Genomic DNA, 14801 nt, shown 5'->3' on the forward strand with positions numbered 1-14801 from the left:
CCAGAGGTAGTGGGAAAAAAACGATAAGGGGGAAAATGGACCCATTTAGAAAAGTGTTTTTTGGAGTGACTTGCATCTGTGTTGTTGGAAATTGGCAGTTCAGTTCCCAGGTATACAGCTTCATCTAGATCCACTCTCAAACACTTCACAGATATATTAGCAAAACAGTTCAGTGGAGTTGGCATAGTAAACATGAATCAGTATTGAAGCCACTACCTAGCAGAGAAACCAGGCCTTAGCCTCTGGTCAGCAGGAGGGACCAGCGGGAATGCTAAGAGAAGTTCTCAGATGTGTCTCACCTAAATGAAGATCAGAAAAGACTCAAGAATAACAGTGCCTCACAGTGAGCTCTACCAGCCAAGCTCAACTCTGTCACAGTCCACTGAGTCCTATTTATACTCCAAACATTATGTGTCTTGCCCTGGGTCTTGCCTCAGCATGTGTCTTGTTTCAGCACGTGTCTGTCTGTGTATCGTTAATGAAGAATCCTTCATCATGTGTCTTTACACTTGCTTGATTTAGCCGAACATCCTCTCCCTTGTGTTTGCTTCACCAAAACATTCCTTCATGAGTCTGCCTTAGGCTTTTACCTGGGTCACATGTTTGTCTCAGCAAAACACCATCCAGCACAACTGGTATTGCAAAGAACCCTAAAGTTTCTACTTCAATTATGGCAGCACATTGATTCAGAAACTCAGTCCATGGCTATTTGGTTCCGTGGGATGGAGACATGTGTCAGAGAAGGCCCTTTATCACAAGAGGTAGAGGAGGAACACAAGAAAGGACAGGAAGCAGATACTCTCAGACGAGGTCCTACTTTCTAAAGTTTCCAGAACTATTCTGGTCATTCATACCACCGTCTGGGAAACACACACCTAACATATAAACCAAGGTGGAACATCTCACCTCCTGGGTCTTTGTTACTTTCTAGAGGGTCTTCCCACCTTCTGCTCTCTGAGGTTGAATATTTCCATTGATTCTACATGGCCTCAGGGCTTCTCCTTTGTTTCGACCCTCCCACCCACACACACCTGATCATGTTCCCATAGTAGGACTGTCTGAAGTACAACCTCTTGATCTAGTTTGTTATTAATTCCTGCTGAGTATTATCTGTACATTTTACAGTACTGATATACTTTATCCACTGCATTACCTTGTGAATAATTTTATTTTTATTATTTTAAAATGTGTGTTTCTATGTGGATATCGGTGTGGCCTTTGTGTCTATGTGTGCATATTTTTGACGTTCGAGAGCCATCAGATTCCGTGGAAATGGTGTTAAAGTTGATTAGGAGCCATGATATTGGCTGCTGAACTTAGTCACGTTAAGTCACTTACAGCATCGCCTTTTAAAATCAATATATAATTAATCCTATTGTATTTACTTTTATTTTTTTACAATCCAGTCATTGCTCACCTTCCTGGGTGTGCCTACCCACAGTGTCTCATTCAATTCCTCCTCCCCCATGTATCCAAGTGGAAGTCCCAGCCCTCTACCCCTACTACCCTTGCCCTCACTACTCCCTGGGGCCTCAAGTCTCTGGACAATTAGGTGCATCTCCTTCTACCGAGGCCAGACCAAGCAGTCCTCTGCTGTATATGTGTTGGGGGCCATAGACCACCTCATGTATGCTGCCTGTTAAGTGGCTCAGTATATGAGAAATCTCGGTGTCCAGGTTAGTTGAGACTTTGGTCTTTCTATGGGAACGCCCTCTTCCTCAAATTCTTCCAGCCTTTCCCTATCTCAACCACAAGGGTCCCTGACTTCATTTTAATGGTTAGGTGCAAGTATCTGCATCTGTCTCAGTAATCTGCTTGTTGGGCCTCTCAGAGGATAGCCACGCTAGGCTGCTGTCTGTAAGCACACCATAGCATTAGTAAGAGTGTCAAGTGTTGGGGACTCCCCTTGAGAAGGGTCACAACTTGGGCCAGTCACCGAACCTCCTTAATTTCAGTCTCTTCTCTATTTTTGTCCCTACAAAGCTGTTAAACAGGAACAGTTCTGAGTTAGAGATTTTGACTGTGGGAGGGCAACCCCATTCCTCCACTTGATGCCCTGTCATTCTACTGGAGGTGAAATCTGCAAGTTCCCTCTTCCCACTGTTGGGCATTTCATCTAAGGTCCCTCACAATGAGTCCTAAGAGTCTCTCATCTCCTGAATCTTTGGTACTTTCTAGAGGGTCCTCCCACCTTCTCCCCCTCCTAAGGTTGCATATTTCCTTTGATTATGCTGACCCTCGGGGCTTCTCTCCCTCCCACTCATATACACACCTGATCATGTTCTCCCTTTCCTCCCCTCCTTCTCTGTCCCACCCATGTCCCTCCCTTCCTCTGCCTCCTGTGATTATTTTCTTCTCCCTCGCAAGTGGGTTTTAGGCATCCTCACTTGAGTCCTTCAGCTTCTTAACCTTCTTGAGTCCTGTGGTTTGTGTCCTGGGTATTCTGTACGTTTTGGCTAATATCCACTTACTAGTGAGTACATAACATGTATGTCCTTTGAGATCCGAGTTACCTTACCTCACTCATCAAGATACTTTCTAGTTAGATCCATTTGCCTGCAAAACTCATTATGCTCTCATTCTTAATAGCTGTGTAAATCAACCATATTTTCTGTATCCATTCTTCTGTTGTGGGACATTTGGGTTGTATCCAGCTTCTGGGTATCATAGATAAGGGTGCTATGAACATAGTGGAGCATGTGTCCCTGTGCCATTGTGGGGCACCTTTTGAGTATATGCCCAAAAGTAATATAGCTGGATCTTTAGGTAGATCTATTTCCAGTTTTCTGAGGAACCTCCAGATTGATTTACAGCATTGTTGTACCTTCTCCAAAAGTGACCACATAATTGGTTACAAAACAAGCCTCAACAGACACAAGAAGATTGAAATGCATCCTATCAGGTCACCATGGGCTGAAGCTGGACATCAATAATAACAAAAACAACAAAAAAACCCACAAACCATTGGAAACTGAACAACTCTTTACTCAATGATCAGTTGGTCGGGAAAAAATAAAGGCAAATATTAAAGTCATCTTGGAATTCAATGAAAATTATGACACTATACCCAAACTTATGAGACACAATAAAAGCATTGCTGAGGAAAATTCATAGCACTAAATACCCTTGTAAAGGAATTGGAGAGATCCTAAAGGAGCAACTTAACAGCACACCTGAAAGCTCTAGAACAAAAAGAAGCAAAACACCCAAGAGGAGTAGAAAGCAGAAAATAGTCAAACTCAGGGCCAAAATCAACAAAATAGCAACAAAGACAACGGAACAAAGAATCAACAAAACCAAAATCTTGTTCTTTGAGATAATTAGTGCTACTTTAAATCCTTAAAATAATTAGAAAAGGATTTTAAATTAAATTTAACACAATTATTTTATACATTGAGTTTAGATACACTTCTTCACAATATTTACTCCGAAGGCTTTCATCATGACCAACAAAAATGTATCTTAAAAGTCAAAGAAAAATACAAAGAAAAATAAAGTGAGTACTGATCGTGCATTTTATCTCTTAATTTTTAGTACTATCGTTTTTGGAAATGATAATTATATTTATTTATTTTTTTCAAAAGAGGTCATTAAATCTAGTTTATTTATATGATATTATACAACCATAGGAATAACTATATCTGCCAATCAGGGAAGTCTCAAAATCTTAAGTCAATTAAAAACATATATAATACAATACATATTTTATAAAAATGTTGACACATACCCATGAGTAAACTACAGCAAGAATACAGAAAGGTGAAGACTAAAAGTGTAGCACCAGCTTTAAGATAAGTGGCTTGCATGGAGTGAGTGAACATGATGGTGACACTACACACACTGACCTATGAAACAGCATTTAAATGTCTATAGCAGGAAGGGGAGCTTTGTTTGTTTTTTGTTTTATGAGGTCAGTAGTACAGCTAGTCTAAAAAGGGTCATCCTGACTAAGCCTCTACAGTACTGAAATTACACGTGTGCACCCTATCAGCCTTTGGAAAGCTTTTTTGACAAAGGGTCAGAAAAATATCTGAGGTTCTGCGAGCCATGTAGCAACATTTAACCCAAATATTTCCTACTTTTTCTTAAGAACAGAAAAACTAAATTTAGCTTGTTCAAAACAGATACAGCCTTTTTCTGTGTAGGCTGTACTATGGTAATCACTGCTACATACAGCCAACTGAGCTGAAACTGGGCTTTTAATTGCATTTATTTTTAGCTAAAATGGTTACTTTCAAGGTACCATGACATTAGAAAATGATAAATGGAGTGTCTGAGGACTGCTGTGACTACTCCTACCACACACAGGGTTGTGGGTCCTATCCTCAGAGCTGTAAACAGTGGCTAAAAATGTAAGGCTGTGATGGGTGAGAGGGATGCACATGAGTGACAGAGAAGCACTCTCAGTTTGATGGTAAATGTAGGAAGCCACGAAGATTTGGGTAAAAGGCCCTTCTGATAACTTAAAAATCTCCTGTGTGAATGGGATTTATCCCACTCAACTTGCCCACATGAGGCAAAGGTTCTGCTGGTTTCATGGAAAGTGAAATGCCTTGATGTTGGCTCTGGAGGCTGCAGTTGGAAAAACTTGCCAGGACAAATGTAATGGGAGGAAAAGGGGGAACCAGGGAAGACAGAAGAGGTTCCAGCTAAAATGGGAGTGGTAAAGGCCAGAAAGGAAGATGATCAAGAGTACCTGACCATTAAGAACAGAGGGAAAACACAGTGACAGTCACCATAGGCTTCATCTTTAACAATGGACCAGTTACGATGACTTAATTTTAAAGACACGTATACATAAAGATTCAATTTTCTGAACTGGATACTTTTATTTTCTTCATAGATTAAAAGAGAAGGCCCCTTTATTCACATCTTTACACTGTAGACTGACCGCACAAAGGGCTAGCCTGAGGCCCACGACATGCTATTGTTCTGAAGAGGAATAATAGCACTCACAGTTCACGACCATTACCTAGTTCCAGAACCTAATTCATTAATTCACTGTTTGATACACATTTACAGGACAAATCATTATGACAGAAGAGACCCTCACCCACTTATGGTATGTCTTATTGTGATGTAAGGAATTATGAAAGCTCTACATCCTATGTAAGATTTCTATGCTGCAAGTTTTCTACTCTGCAGTTCCCTTGCTTAAGGAAAAAAATAAAAATGCTGGAGAAGTTTTAGATGTTGGTAGTAATCCATACAAAGTATATGTCCAAGGAACCCTCCTCACCCAGAGTGATAAGGGATGGTTCTGTTCATTGTGCACTGTCTCATAACACTCTATTAGGTAAAAAAATATGTTTGCCTTCAACGGTATCTAATCAAAGGAGTTATTGTGTTTGCTTTGTTCTTCCTTTAGGACGTCTCATGCCCTTTTTTCTTTTTCTTTTTTGTTTGAAAATAGGAGAATGCAAGAAACACAAGTCTGTGAAAGGGTCCCCTCTTCTTAGAGTCCTGTAAGTAAAAAGAGAGAGAAAGAGAAGGAGGGAGAAGACATGATTACAAATGTACGAGTATGAAATCAGCACAGGATTATTCTAAAAATATGCCAGGCTTAGTGCTCAAATATGATCCACTCACGACTACAGCACTGTCTTCATCCCTCCCACGAGAGTCATTACAGATGAGTCCACACAGTAATACTTACAAAGTGAGGATTGGCTCTTTATAGCTTGTGATGGTGCTACACCCGCGTTTAGACAGAGACACTGCTGGGCTGTCTTCATGCCATTTTGGAGCCAGAGAAGGCTTCCTGATTTTCACTATAGGGAGCTGGAGGATGTTGGTAACATCCTTTAGGCTACAATGAGGTGACTTTTGAGTCTCAGGTGGGGTACCAGTAGGAGCCGTAGATGGCAGCATCTCCTCCATCTCTTTTTCATCTGGGTACTTAAGTCCTTCCTCTTTTAGACCGAGGCCTGGAAACTGGTCTGTCTGCCTCTGTGTAGTCTTGTAAGGGCTTGTAAGGAGGCAGGTAGAGGTCATCGGCCTCAGCCTCAGAGGCACTCCATTCAAGGGCACTCACTTCTGAGTTGCTGCTGTTGATTTCTCTCTTGGAGTCATTGTTCACTTTTTGTCGAAAAGGGGTATGGTGAACACTCTCTTTTAGATTAAAATCGTAAGCATCACTGGAACCAATATACCCACTCAGTGTAGTAGGAGGTAAAGCCTGCTTACCTTTGCCGTTGTTGCCCTTACTTCTCAATGAGAATTTTGATTGGCATCTCTGGTTGGCTCTTCTTTGCTCTGCTCTTTTTTTCTTTCTTTCTTTTTTTTTCTTTTTTCTTTTTTTTTTTTTTTTTTTTTTTTTTTTTTTTGTGCACACTTATGCTTGCTTTCTATTTGTTCAGGTTTCGATGAGAAAATGACTTCTTGTGTTTTAGTAACCTTTGCTGAGTTAATCAGTCTAGAGCATAAGTTAATTTGGTCTTTGTTCCACACACACTTTTGTTCTTCATTTTCAAATCTATGCAGGATTATGGTTTGGTCTCTACATCGTCTTTTAACTTCCAAGGACTGTACCACTCTTGGACCGGTTTTACAATCCTCCAGAGCAGTGGAGTGACTTATATTACTAAAATCTTCCCTTAAGTGGCAACAGAAGGATACAGTTCTAGGTAATTCTTCATTAGTAGACTCAACTTTACCTGAATCAAAATCACAACCCAGTGTCTCTGGAGTAACGGAAGGACTTGGTTCTGAAGTTCGGTAGGGACAATCACTTTCTTCAAGAGCAATTTGTTGTAAGGTCTTCACAGACAAGTCCCTGGTTGTATTGTCAATGCTGGAGACCACTTCTGAGGGACCTCCTTTCCAGCTCTGAGAAGTTTCTTCACTTTGTTGGGAAGTTAGTTTCTCTTTCAATGTTTATAGCTGACAGGTCAAGTAGTAGCATTCTCTTCCCAGTTGTAGGATTATATCATGTGCTTCTCTCACTTTGGAGTTTTCACATTCCAAAGCCAAAACTAACAACCTGTTGTTATCTTGGTAATATTTCAGCCATGTAGAAGTATTAGCTCTGCCACTCAGGTTCCGGACTAGCTGATGCAGCCTCCCACTCCCCAACTCCGCCCGCAGCTACCGCTGCCCGGAAATGATCATTTTAGCCAGGCACTTAATGTAGTTATACAATTGATCAGCTAATTGATTAGTTATTTGTCACCTGTATGAAGAGTTCTGATCTAGGTCACTGTTACTAATCTGGAAGCACTCAGGCATATTACCAATTTACTGAGCCTTATTTTCTTTCTCTTTATCCTCAGATTGACCCGACATTTATGCTGGATGTCTTGGTATTATTCCACTAGCATAGATTGTTCTTGTCTTTCATTCACTTTATATTCTGTTTTTCAGTCTAGTAAAATTAGACCTATCTTTATGCTCACTGATTCTTACTAAGCTATGTCATTGGCTAATAAATTAATTGGAGGCATTTTATTTCTTGCTTGTTATTGTTGGCTTTTTTCTGTTTTTATTACTTTCATTTGATTGGTACTTATTATAGCTTGCAAATCTTCTCAGAAATGGCCAAATTGTTTTCTTATATCATTTCTTTGCCCCAAAACTTCAATATATAAACGAGTTATTCTAAATTACTTAACTATTCCAATACTTATTTCAAATGATTTCTTTCTGATTGTTTCTTTGTCTTTCTGGAACATGCACTTTTTTTGTCTCTTAATGGATGTGGTACTTTATTGGGAGCACAGTTTGTTATGCAGATGCACAGAGGCTGCAGTGAATACAGTTTATGTTTTGTAATAGACACATCTTTTGAGCTTGATCTAAGTAGAAGGCTGAGTTAATATGACTAGGATGTTGGTTGTTCCGTTGTGTCTGTGGATTGACACTGGTTTGGAATTCCCTGGGCACCACAGCTGTAAATTCCTCTAGTGGCTGCTTGTCTGTGAGATGGAGGCTGACCCACTATTTCTATCTCCACTTTCTGGTGAGACTCTTAATGGTATAGGATTATACATTAATTCAAGAGATGTTTAATTGATGGTCTGGATAAATATTTTCTGTCTTCAGCATGCACTGTGTTCCTGGATCTGAAGACCATGGTCTTCTAATGATCCATGAGAATGGGAGATCTTTGCATGCTATGATTGTTGTTATTAGTATTATTATTATTGTTGTTGTTGCTGTTGTTGTTTTCTGGGTTTTTTTAGTGTCTTTGCCATGTTCTTTTTACTTCTTCCTTCATTTATTTGGATACTTTCTGTCTTTTAGTTAATATGAATCAAGGTTTATTAATATTACTTATTTTCTGAAAGAACAAGTTTTTTTGTTGTTTGTGAATGAACAAGTAGTTTTATTGATTTTTCCATTAGTATTTTAAATTGTTTTTGACTTTGTTTGTTTACATTTTATTGATTTCAGCTCAGAATTTGATTGTTTTTTGTCACCTACATCTTTTGGGTGTGATTTCTTCTTTTGGTTCTAAAGCTTTCAGGAGGTCTATTAATTTTTTAGCAATCTCTCTATTTGTTTTAATGTAAGCACTTTGTAGTATAAAGTTACTGCTTAGAAATGTTTTCATTATGCCCATAAATGGGTGTATGTTGTATTTTCACTTTCACTCAATTCTAAAAGTCACATTTCTTAGCTAATTCCATTAACTTTTCATTCAGGAGTGACATGTCCAGTTTCTATGAGTTTGTAAGCTTTCTGTTCTTCCTGTTGATGATATCTAACTTTAATCTGTGGTAGTAGGATAGGATACAGTTTTTTGTATTTGTTGAGGCTTAATTTATGTCCAAGTAATTAATGTTGAAGAAAGTTCCATCAAGTACTTAGAAGAAGGTATATTCTTTTGTGAACTGGAAGAATGTCTTGTAAATTTCTATTAGTACGATTCCATTATAAGGCCAGTTACTTCCAGCATTTATCTGCTTAGTTGTTGTACAGATGATCTGCCTTTTGGGGAGAGTTAGGTATTTACATCTAGCACTATCTGTGTATGAGGGTTAGTATGTGATTTAAGCTATAGTAGTATTTGTTTGTTTGTTTGTTTGTTTGCTTGAACTTTAGTACCCATGTTTGGGTTGCATTGATGTTAAGAATTGCACTATTTTATTGGTGAATTTTATTTTCATGAATATGTTAAGTCTTTTGCTATCATTTTTGATTAGTTTTTGTTTGAAATCTCTTTTGGTAGATATTAGAATGGTTACATGAGCATGCTCTTTGCTCCTTGATTCCATTTGTTTGGAATATATTTTTCTCTTCTTTTACCTTCAGATGATATCTATTCTTGATGTTAAAATCTGTTTCTTGGATGTAGAAGAAAGATGGATCCTGTTTTTAGATCCTTTACGTCAGTGTGTGTCATAAGGCTATGCCCATGCTATGCCTATGCTCATAATTTTCAATATCTTGAAGCACAAATTTGTGTTTTTAGGTGAGATTAGATTTATCTTTTTCCCATATCTATGTATTTTTAAACAATAGAATAGATAATATTTTTATTCTTATGACAATAAACATACACATCATTCATACTTTCATTTTTGTAACTCCATCATTATTTGGTTGTTTTTTCAGTTATTCATTTATTTGGTCTCTGGTTTTGTCATTATGTAAATTAAAACTTTTCTCTCTAGCAGAGAAATATGTCTTTACATTTTTTCCTCTCTTACACTTATATTGAAGTCTTTGAAAAATGGATTGTTTTGCTTAAGATACTAATAATTCATCAATTTTTCATCCCTATAATAAACATCTGCCAAAGAAATCATCATTCCCAACATTGCTACTCTCTTCCTTACATGAAATTCAATGGATAAGTAAATCTTATTCATAGACTATAGTATTTATATATTTGGTGCTTTTGCATTGACATTCCTATTATAAATATAGGTAATTGGAGAAGTGAATATAATTTATTCATTGTAATATCCATAAAGCTTAATGTACGTTTTTAATAAAAAATAGTTTCTAGGGACAAAAATATTATAAAGTCAGGAGGAAGGTGATTTTGACACACAAATACGCACATATAGTTTTATACATTACCTTTCCTCATACAGAAATATCTATAAATTAAAATTGTATTCATTCCAGGCATTTTTACAAGTAATAAATATCTTCAGAATGTTTTAAACATTGAAATTTGGAATATCTGAAATTCTGGCAATATGAAAAATTTACTTAATATTTGGTAAATGTTTGTGTTAATACTTTCCAATGTTTTATTACTTAAACTTATATTTATATATATATATCTAATAAAATCCAATGTAAATATTACAGATACTATGAAAAGTAAATGTCTCCTTTTTCATATTGAAGTATGTCAAATATTTAAATTAATGAGGTAATTCATAAATAACTTGAGTTTATTAATATATCTTTCTACTTAATTGCCAAAAATAATTTACAAAATTTTAATTAGTACAAAGAATAGGATTGTGAAAATAGAATCTATAGGCATGGAAACATTTTATTCTGTTAAGAAGACCACCAACAGAATACAAGATATAGAAAAGAGAATCTTAGGTATGGAAAACACCTTAGAAGAGACTGGCACAACTGTCAAAGAAAATTCAAAACATACAAGTCTCCTAACCCAAAATATCCCAGAAATTCAGGACAAAATGAAAAGACCAAACCTAATACAAATAAAGGAGAGTAAATATTGTCAGCTCAAAGGATACAAAGTGTCTTCAATAAAATCATAGAAGAAAACTTCCCCAACCTAAAGAAAGTGATGACAATAAATGTAAAAGAAACCTATAGAACACAAAATAGACTGGACCAGAAAAGAAAATCCTCTCATCACATAATATTCAAAATACAAAATGCACAGAACAAAGAAAGAATATTAAAACCTGCAAGGGGAAAAGGCCAAGTAACATATAAAGGCTACTTTACCCGTAAAAACTCTCAATCAACACAGATAGAGAAAACAAAATATTCCAGGACAAAACCATATTCAAACAACATATATCTACCAATCCAGTCCTACAGAGGATTCTAGAAGGAAAACTCCAACACAAGGAAGGTACCTATACCAAAGAAAAAACAAGATACTAATTATCTCATAACAAAGGCAAAAAGACAGAATCACATGATCAAAATGCTACTTATAACAACAAATATTACAGAAACTAACTATCACCTGTCTTTATTATCTCTCAATATCAATGGATTCAATTCCTCTATAAACAAACAAACAAACAAAACAAAACAAAACAAAAAACATAAGCTAACTGACAGGATATGAAAACAGGATCAAGCATTTTGCAGCATGCAAGAAACACACCTCAACAACAAAGACAGAAACTACCTCAAAGTAAAAGGCTGGGAAAAAAGGCATCCAAGCAAATGTTCCCAAGAAATAAGCTGGAGTTGCCATCCTAATATACAATAAAATAGATTTTCAACTAACAGTTATCTAGTAAGGTAAGTAATGACATTTCATATTCTTCAAATGAAAAATCAATGAAGAGAAAGTTTCAATTCTGACCATCTATGCCCCAAATGTGAGGGGACACACATTAATAAAAGAAACTTTACTAAAGCTCAAAACACACATTGCACCTTATACAATAAGAGTGGGAGTCTTCAACAACTCACTCTCACCAATGGACAGATCATGGAAACAGAAACTAAAAATGACACAGGGAAACTAATAGTGGTTATGAGCCAAAGGGATATACAAAAAGAATATAACTTTGTCTCAGCATCTCATGGTAGCTTCTCCAAAACTGATGATATAAATGGTCATAAAACAGGCCTCAAATGATTCAAGGAGATTGAAATTATACCATGCATCCTATCAGATCACCAGAGACTAAGACTGTTCTTCAATAACAACCAAAACAACAGAAAACCCACATAGGCTTGGAAACTAAATAACACTCTACTCAATGATAACTTGGTCAGGAATGAAATAAAGAAAGAAATTAAAGACTGTAATTCAATGAAAATGATGAGACAGCATACCCTAAATTATGGGATACAATGAGAGCAGTGCTAAGAGGAAAATACATAGCACTAAGTGCTCTGGTAAAGAAACTGGAAAGATTCCCATACTAGTACCTTAACAGAATATGTGAGAGCTCTAGAACAAAAAGAAGCAAACACACCCAAGAAGAGGAGATGGCAGGAAACAGTCAAACTCAGGGCTAAAATCAACCAAAATAGAAAAAAAAAAAGACAGCAATGTGAAGAATCAAAAAACCAAAAAGCTATTTTTTTTAAGAAAATCAACAAAATAGATAAACCCTTAGCCAAACTAACTAAAGTGCCCAGACAGTATCCAAATTAACAAAAGGGAGACATAACAACAGAAACTGTGGAAATTAAAAAACATCATTGTTGAGTTACAAAGGCCTATACTCAACAAAACTGGAAAATCTAGATGAAATGGATGATTTTCTAGACAGATATCATTTAGCAAAGTTAATCCAAGAGCAGGTAAATGATTTAAAAAGTTCATATCCCCTAAGGAAATAGAAGAAGTCATTAAAAACCTCCCAATAGAAAAAAAAAAAAAGCACAGGGCCAAAAGGCTTTAGTGTAGAATTCTATAGGACCTTCAAGGAGAGCTAATACCAATACTCCTCAAATTATTCCATAAAAGGAAAACAGAAGGTACACTATCTAATTCATTCTATGAAACCAAATATACTCTGATACATAAGCCACACAAGAACCCAATATAAAAGAGAACCAGATCGATTTCAATTATGAATTTCAATGCAAAAATACTCAATAAAATTCTTGAATATTGAATCAAGGAAAACATCAAAACCATCATTCAACATGATCCAGTAAGCTTCACCTGAGGGATGAAATGTTTGTTCTATGTACAAAAATTTATTAATGTAATATACTATTTAAACAAACTCAAAGGAAAAAAAATACAAGATCATCTCATTAGATGCTGAAAAAGCATTTGACAAAATTCTACACCCCTTCATTTTAAAAGAATTAGAGACATCAGGAAGTTAAGGCCCATACTGAATCAAAATAAAAATAATATACAGCAAACAAATAGCCAATATCAAATTAAATGGAAAGATACCTGAAGAAATCTCGTTAAAACCAGGGAGATGACAGAAATGCCTCATCTCTTCATATCTATTCAATATATACTGGAAGTTCTAGCTAGAGCAATACGACAACTAAAGGAGATCCAGGGGGTACAAATTTGAAAGAAAAGTAATCAAGGTATCACTATTTGCAGATGATGTGATAGTATACATGAACAAAACAAATAATTGTACCAGAGAACTTCTACAGCTGATAATCAACTTTAGCAAACTAGTTGGTTATAAAATTTACCCAAATAAATCATTAGACTTCTTTTATACAAATGATAAACAGGCTGAAAAGAAATTTGAGAAATAGCAGCCTTCACAATAGTCACAAATAATATAAAATATCATGGGGTAACTATAAACAAACAAGTGAAAGCTCTGTATGACAAGAACTAAGTCTCTCAAGAAAGAAAAGAAAAAAAATTCTCAGAAAATGGAGAAATCCCTCATGCTCATGGGTTGGTAGAATTAACAGTATAAAAATGGCCATCCTTTCAAAACCAATTTATAGATTCAATGCACTCCCCACCAAAACCCCAACCTGATTCTTCAAAGACATTGTAAGGGCAACTCTCAAAGTCATTTGGAAAAACAAAAAACACCCAATAGTGGAAAAAATTCTTAACAATAAAAAAAATTCTGGGGCAATCACCACCACAGACTTCAAGCTATACTACAGAGCACCAGTGATAAAAACTATATAGTATTGGTACACAGATAGACAGGTTGATCAGTGGGATAGAATTAAAGTCTCAGAGATAAAATCACACACTAATGGACACTTGATCTTTAACAAAATCCAAAAATGTACATTGGAAGAAGAATGCATCTTCAATATATGATCCTAGTCTAACTAGCAGTCTGTATGTAGAAAATTGAAAACAAATACATATTTCTCACTTTGCTTAAAACTCAAATCCAAGTGGATCAACAACCTCCACATAAAACCAGATAAACTGAATCTAATAGAGGGGAAAGCAGGAAGGAGCTTCAAACTCGTTGGCACAGGTGAAAAGTTCCTAAACAGAACTTCAATGGCTCATGCTCTAAGATCAAGAATTGATAAGTGGGACCTCATGAAACTAAAATGCTTCTGTAAGGCAAAGGACATAGTCAATAGGAGAACTCAGCAACATACAGATTGGGAAAAAAAACTTCACTAACCCTATATTCAATAGAGGGCTAATAGCCAAAATATATAAAGAACCCAAGAAGCTAATCACACACACACAAAAAAAAAGCCAAAACAAAACAAAACAAAACAAATCACCCAATGGAAAAATGGGACCTCAAAAGGCTGAGAAGTACTTAAAGAAATGTTCAAAGTCCTTAGTGAACAGGGAAATGCAAATCATAATAACCCTGAGATTTCACTTTATACCAAACAGGATGGATAAGATTAAAAACTCAGATGACAGCACATGTTGGCAAGGATATAGAGAAAGAGGAACACTTCTCCATTGCTGGTGGGTTTGCAAAGTGATACAACCACTCTGGAAATCAATCTGGAGGTTCCTCAGAAAATTAGAACTAGATCGACCTGAAGGCTCAGCTATAACACTCCTGGGCGTATACCGAAAGATACCCCACTATGACATGGGCATGTATTCCACTATGTTCAGAGTGGCCTTATTTGTCATAGGCAGAAGCTGGAATCAACCAGATATTTTTTTTTTGTATTTTCTTTATTTACATGTAAATTTCTCCACTCCCAGTTTCCCCTCCAAAAAACAAAGAAACAAA

The 14801-nt window shown here is 36.3% G+C and overlaps 1 pseudogene; it reads right to left on the reverse strand.

Moving 5' to 3' along the window:
• Positions 1 to 5339: 5339 nt before the first annotated feature.
• LOC116075436 overlaps positions 5340 to 14801 on the reverse strand; it is a 21976-nt pseudogene continuing 12514 nt past the window's right edge.

This window comes from Mastomys coucha, unplaced genomic scaffold (assembly GCF_008632895.1).
Source record: "Mastomys coucha isolate ucsf_1 unplaced genomic scaffold, UCSF_Mcou_1 pScaffold3, whole genome shotgun sequence".
Classification (NCBI taxonomy): Eukaryota; Metazoa; Chordata; class Mammalia; order Rodentia; family Muridae; genus Mastomys; species Mastomys coucha.